The sequence below is a fragment of the Rhinopithecus roxellana genome, chromosome 6, assembly GCF_007565055.1.
Source record: "Rhinopithecus roxellana isolate Shanxi Qingling chromosome 6, ASM756505v1, whole genome shotgun sequence".
NCBI classification, from domain to species: domain Eukaryota; kingdom Metazoa; phylum Chordata; class Mammalia; order Primates; family Cercopithecidae; genus Rhinopithecus; species Rhinopithecus roxellana.
In genome coordinates, this window is record NC_044554.1 from 11,324,261 (window position 1) to 11,331,344 (window position 7,084).

The following is a 7,084-nucleotide window of genomic DNA, read 5'->3' on the forward strand; positions in this document are numbered from 1 at the left end:
CTAACTTCTTTTTTTTTTTTTTTTTTTTTGACACGATCTCATTCTGTTGCCCAGGGTGAGTGCAGTGGCACCTTCATGGCTCATTGCAGTCTCTATCTCCCAGGCTCAAGCGATCTTCCCACCTCAGCCTCCCAAAGTGCTGGGATTACAGGCGTGAGCCACCTTGTGCAGCCCATTCTGCAGTCTTCAGAAGGAAGTCACTATACGCGGCTTACGCTTGAGGAGTGGGGAGTGGAATTCCACATCCTTGAGGGCGGAATACCTAAATAAATTATTTGGAATTCTTCTGCAAGAGAGATTTGTCTCTTTTCCTCCATTTATTCATTTATTCAATCATTTCTTTATGTCATAAAATCATGAATATTTATTTTATATGTTGCATTATAAACCAATAGTACTGTTTAAGAAATCAAATTGTTCCAGGCTTGGCCATTAGGAGCTCTTTCAGTTGGCTTCTGTGCCCTTTGGCATAGCCCCACCAATGTAGGGTGGTTTTGTCTTTTGGTTTTGGAGCGCTTTAGTACTTTTTGGCACTGTAAGGTGCTCCAGGCTGATCTTGTATATTTCCTGTCATAAAAACAGCCATTTCTCAAAGGAACACTGGTTCCTTTTATTGGTGAATGGTATCAGCATCCAAGATCTGGGTGATAGAGTGTTTCTTGCTGCAGGGGAATTGTTGCTCTAGGCCCTTTCAGCTGACAGAGCCAAGAAATATGTGTGTATATTAACCAAGGCATATACACACATCAATAATAGTTCTATATCTAATCATCTGTATCTCTATTAAATTAAACATAGGTTCATACTAATTAAGAGATATTTTTATTTTATAGTATTTTGTACTATTTGAGGTGATTTTTAAATAGGTCAATTTGTTAGTTCCTCAGTCATTTTAAAAGAAATTATATTATGTTTGAAATGCCCTAGTGATAAGAAAAATTATATATATGTATGTCTTGATAGTTGTGGATTACTAGACCCCCCCAAAAAAAGGTCTATTGGTGTTGTTTGTTTGTTTGTTTTAGAGACAGGGTCACACTCTGTTACTCAGGCAGGAGTGCAGTGGTGTGATGATAGCTCACTGCAGACTCGATCTCCTGGGCTCAAGTCATCCTTCCACCTCAACCTTCCAAATAGCTGGGATTACAGTCATGCACCACCATATCCGGCTAGTTTTTAATTTTTTGTAGAGATGGGGTCTCACTATGTTGCCTAGGCTGGTCTTGAATTCCTGGTCTCAAGTGACCCTTCCGCCTTGGCCTCCCAAAGTTCTGGGGTTTACAGGCATGAGATATTGCGCTTGGCCCCTGTATAAAAATTTTGTGAATCAAACTTCTTTAAGTATGTTAGGAGAATTGGATGATTAAGATAACTCACATGAGTTATTCTTTTATTAAATAAAGAATGAGGCCAGGCCCAGTGACTCATGCCTATAATCCTAGCATTTTGGGAGGCTCAGAAGGAAGATTACTTGAGAACAGGAGTTCGAGACCAGCCTAGGCAACATAGTGAGACCTCATCCTTAAATGAAAAAATAAATAAATAAGCCAGACATGGTGAGGTACATCTGTAGTCCCTGCTACTTGAGAGGCTAAGGTGGGAGGATCACTTGAGCCTGGGAGTTCGAGGCTGTGGTGAGCTGTGATTGCACCACTGCACTCCAGCCTGCATGACAGAGCGAGACCCTGTCTCAAACAAAAAAAGGACGAAAAATAATGATCATGATCACCACATGCTTTCGTATGTTGCATGACACCTCAACATGGTAAAAAATGAATTAATTACCTTCTTCCAACCCCATCTTTTAACCTACTCCTCTTCTTGGCTTTCCCATCTTGGTGAATGGCATCCTATCCATCCCATTGCCCAAGCCAGAAATGTAGCAGCCACTTCAATTCCTTCTTCTCTGTTATCTTTCATGTCGTCTATGGTCAAGTCCATATTTTGAATAGCTCTGAAGTTCTGTCTGCTTCTGTCCCTTTCCACCGCTACTGCCTGGGGTCAGCTTAGCATTACCCTAAAGCAATAGCCTCCTAATAGGTCTCTTTGCCTCTCCTCTTGTTCTACTCACAAATTATTCTCCAAAGCAGCCTCCAAAAGTCTAAGAAATGCAAATCAGGTCAGGTTCCTCCTTAGTTTAAAATCTTTCAAAGGCTCTCCATTGCTATTAGCCCTGTCTTTCTATGCACCCATGGCGCTGAGCTCTCTTTTATCTCTGGACCTGGTGACTTGCTTATTCCTCTGCCTCAAACTCTTTCCCCCTTTCTCCATCCATAACTTCTTAGTTTAGCTGTCCCTTTCAAAGTTACTTCCCTAATAACCAAAGGCAAGGTTAGATTACCTTCCTACATATATCCTCAGCACTCTTAACTATGTGTGTACTTACCACACTGAAGGGTACTTGTCTGAATCCAGTATTGCACTATAAACTTCCTGAAGGTAAGGAGTTTGTTTTTACAGAGACAGGGTCTTGCTCTGTTGTCCAGGCTAGAGTGCAGTGGTGTGATACTAGCTCACTGGAGCCTCGCCCTCCTATGCTCAAGCCATCCTCCTGCCTTGGCCTCCTGAGTAGCTGAGATTACAGGCACATGCCACTGTGCCCAGCTAATTTTTATGTTTTTGTTAGAGATGAGGTCTTGCTATGTTGCCCAAGCTGGTCTTGAACTCTTGGAATCAAGCAATCTTCCCACCTCAGCCTCCCAAAGTGCTGGCATTACAGGCACAAGTCACCACCCTCAGCTGGTAAGGACTTTTTAAAGAATATAGTGGAGAAACGTTTTCTCAGTTTCAGTCCTAGCTCTACCATTTTCTACCTGAGTGACCTTGAGCAAGTTATTTAGCTTCCCTTGACTCAATTTTATCATCTTTAAAATAAGATTATGTGAGAATAGTACCTATCTCATAATGTTGGTGTAAAAAATAGTTGCAATGCCTGGCACATAGTAAGTACTTGATGAATGTTAACTATTATAATTGAGGTCTGGAGCCCTGGGAGCAGTTTAAGTTAGATCTTGATGTATTTTGAGCTTCGTTCCCAAAAAAAAGGTACATGAGTATATGTATATGCTATTTGATGTTGCCAGGAATAGCTAATTTTATCTGTCAAAAATTTCTTCCTAGCACACTCTTTTGAGTCATGGATTTTGGCTTTTAAGTAAGCTAAAGGTTGTTAATTGGGAGAACGGCCAGAAAAACTTATCCACAGCTTTCGAATCACATGTTGAACAAATCTGGCATCACAAGCGTCAAGCTGCCTTCTGTTTCTAATCATTTTTCTTTCTAATTTAGTTTCTCCCACCCAAAGAAATTATAATTTATTTTCATTGCAGAGTCCATGAAAGATGTCACAAGATGTAAAAGCAATTATTTTCAAGAGGATGAAACTCATATTTGCTGAATATCGCAGTTGGCTTCACCCCAAATGCTAAGCAGTAGCAATACTTCCCCGGATTGAGACAACATGTTACTGATCTGAGAAGGCTGGCAAAAGTCTTGGCTGAGAAAACCTTTCTTCTCTTCTGTATCTCTAAAATTCTTTAAAAATGAACGTGCGTGCATGCACATGTGTGTGTGTGTGTGTGTGCGCGCACACACACACACACACACACACAATGCAGCATCTTAATTACGAAAGGTTCTCTAAGACCATACAGGTCAGTGGCTTGGGCCATGAAAGTTTTGAACCCAAGCCATGTTTCAAAATAGACTTCCTTATGGGAGGTTCACTTTTCTTCCTTACGTTTCACTTTTCTTTTCTAAACTTTTCTTTCTTTTCATTCCCAACATCTACTTCTTGCCCCCTTACTCTAACCTTAAGAGAATAACCTCTTCGCTCTTGATTTCCCCTTACATATCCTATGGTTTTCTAAGTTTAGGCATCTGTCCCTGCTTAGAAGTTCCTATAAAATGATGTAAATAAGGAAATGACCTTTTGTTACCCCTAAAGCCCATATCTTGTAAAACAATAAAATGTTTTAAAAAATTACAAGTATAGAAAAGAGCAAAAGTCAGGAACAATGCTGTTTATTCCTTCTTTCTGTTTATCCAAATCTGTTCATCAAGCCTTAGATCACAACTTCCTTTTTCTCTAGGATGTATCACCAGCATCTCCCTTGGACTGAACACTCTTTCCTCAGAGATTTTACTATGTTTTTATTTCTATTACAGATTTGACATTATCTTATAGTTATGCCAGTTCCTTCTGGGTTTATGTTAATTCCCAGCAGAAATAAGTTTCTTGAGGGCTAATCCTTATCTGTGACCTTGGGCAAGTTTTCTAACCTTTCTTACAAGTATTAGTAAGTAATAGTCATTCATTACATTGTCATAATAATGAAATACAATGATAGAACTTTCCAGGCCATAGTAATGTGCTCAATAAAGTTAAATCCTTTCCCTATTTTCCATCGTTTTGTGATTTTCTCCGTGGTGCCCATTGACATCCAGTGAGAGGCGATATAGAGCACTGATTCAGGATATGGGCTGGAGTTTGATTCTCAGCTTAGCCACTCCCTAAGGAATTTAGGAAGCATACTCAGTCTCTTGTCAACATCGAATAATTAAAAGGGTTAGAATCCAGTTTAAAGAGAGTTTATTTAAGCACAAGGTTGAGGATGGCCACTTGGGAAGCACAGATTCCAAAAAATGAAAGTCAGTGTTCGAAAGTGTAGAAGTTTGGGTTCATTTGCATAGATAAGTTTGGGGAGCTTCACAGAATTTCAACCCTTTCTATATAAGGCTTTATGTATAGGTACAATAATCTTATTAGTTATGGCAGTATTTTTCTTTTCAGGAAAGGTAATTTTACATTCTACACTGAAGATGTAACAGTCATGGTATCTTTTTGTTTTTTTTTTTTTTTTTTTTTTTGAGGCGGAGTCTCGCTCTGTCGCCCGGACTGGAGTGCAGTGGCCGGATCTCAGCTCACTGCAAGCTCCGCCTCTCGGGTTTACGCCATTCTCCTGCCTCAGCCTCCCGAGTAGCTGGGACTACAGGAGCCCGCCACCTCGCCCGGCTAGTTTTTGTATTTTTAGTAGAGACGGGGTTTCACTGTGTTAGCCAGGATGGTCTCGATCTCCTGACCTTGTGATCCGCCCGTCTCGGCCTCCCAAAGTGCTGGGATTACAGGCTTGAGCCACCGCGCCCGGCCCAGTCATGGTATCTTTTGTACCATCTGGCCTGAATTAGGTATAGGACAATAAAAGAGGATGATAATCTGTAACAAAGATTAGTGATTGCAAGGAGAGGGGGTCTGGTCTCTGGTCTCTCCTAGTCATTTACAGAACACAAACAACGAGGAACAAAGTTAATCCATAGTGTAAAAAGCAGATTGGCCGGAGAGGCCTGGTGTAGAAGGTACCTTTATGGGAACTGGAACTGCTGATAAGCTTGATTAAGATGACAACCTCCCGAAAGCACTGAGGCTTCACGGCAGAGCCTATGGGGGAAAACTGGTAGGGAGCCTGGCCAGTATTGGTGAAGTGCTGGGGAAGAAGCTGGAGGAAAGGAGCTTTGACAAGGCCTGTGTTGTCCTTGGTTGGTTTCTGGTGTTAAAGAAAGAGGAAGACTTTGCCCAGGTATGGCTGAAGGACACAGGTAGCACCAAAGCCAAGCAGCCCCAGGACTGCTTTGAATACCTTCAAGAGTGGTGTGATACCTTCCTGTGATGCTTTCTGGGGAGCCCTCAATGCCCAGCCCCAGCATTGCATCTCCAGAGTTTGCAGCCGAGTAGGGGACTCCTCCTCTGTCCTCTACAAAAGAAATGATTGCTGTTGTTGTGCTTGCATCCAATGGACTCCAGGGGTGTTTCGGGAGTTTTCTCCCCCAACCATTTCAACTTTTTTGCAATTCTAACTCTTGCATGCACCTCCCTTCCTTTTCCTCTGCCAGTTCCCTGGTGACACCAACTTTCCTGATGGATTTCCGGCCCCATCCCTCACCCTTACCTTCACTTCTAGTGTTTCATGCCATTTGGTTCCTTTTCTTCACAGAACAGTCATTGTCCTTGTGAAGATTTTTAGATCAATAAAGTCAGTGGCTACAAAAAAAAAAAAAAAAAAAATCAGAAGTTACAATCACAAGCTACATGACTCAGACCACAGTCACATCTCACCCAAAGCTTAAAGTGTTTTATGGGGTTTCAACAGCGTTTTAACTTTTATTTATCTTCACATTTCTGCCTTTTCATCAAGATCTTTCAAAGAAAGCACTGCAGATGATCTCAATAGTTTTGACTTCTTTTATGTTCAGGAGTTTCATGCTCCGTCACTAGGAGGACTCATTACTAGGATGTTACGTTCCATACTAAGGCGGGATTGGATTTCTTAAGGAAGTCAATATCTGCGAGATCTCAGATATCACAAATATATGTGAAAAGTAAGTTGAGCTCTCAGTGTATCCCTGAGGCATGACTGTCCATTGTACTGTCTATTCTCCCAAGTGAAGGCAAAGAGAAATTGACTGTCTTTATCCACAGGAATACTAAAACATGCACTGCGTAAATCTATCACAGTAAAAAACTCACCTTCAGCGGGGATGGTAGTCAACAACATATGGCAGTTTGACACTAGCAGATGGCAAGGAATAACTATGTTGTTAATTGCTCTCAGATCCTTTACAAACCTCCATCCTCTGTCATTTGGTTTTTTTACGGGAAGGATTGGAGTGTTACATAGGCTTCTACAGGGAATAATCAGACCTCTTTTTATATAGTCTAGAACTATAGGTTGTATTCCTTCTAAAGCCTTTGGCTTTAAAGAGTACTGTTTAACGAAGGGGAACATCACACACTGGGGCCTGTCATGGGGTGGGGAGAGTGGGGAGGGATAGCATTAGGAGATATACCTAATGTAAATGACGAGTTGATGGGTGCTGCACACCAACATGGCACATGTATACCTATGTAACAAACCTGCATGTTGTGCACATGTACCCTAGAACTTAAAGTATAATTGAAAAAATATATTTACTTAAAAAAAAAAAAGAGTACTGTTTAAGGTTTGGAAGAGGTTTTAATGGGTTTATTTAAATTTTGATTGGGGAAGTCAAGATAATTTTTCCAGTATCAATGAAAGACTTTGACCAC

At 41.1% G+C, this 7,084-nt stretch overlaps 1 pseudogene; it reads left to right on the forward strand.

Annotated features, from left to right (window-relative positions):
• The first annotated feature begins 5,397 nt into the window (after nucleotides 1–5,397).
• Nucleotides 5,398–5,666, forward strand: LOC115898131 (annotated as a pseudogene).
• The last annotated feature ends 1,418 nt before the right edge of the window (nucleotides 5,667–7,084 follow it).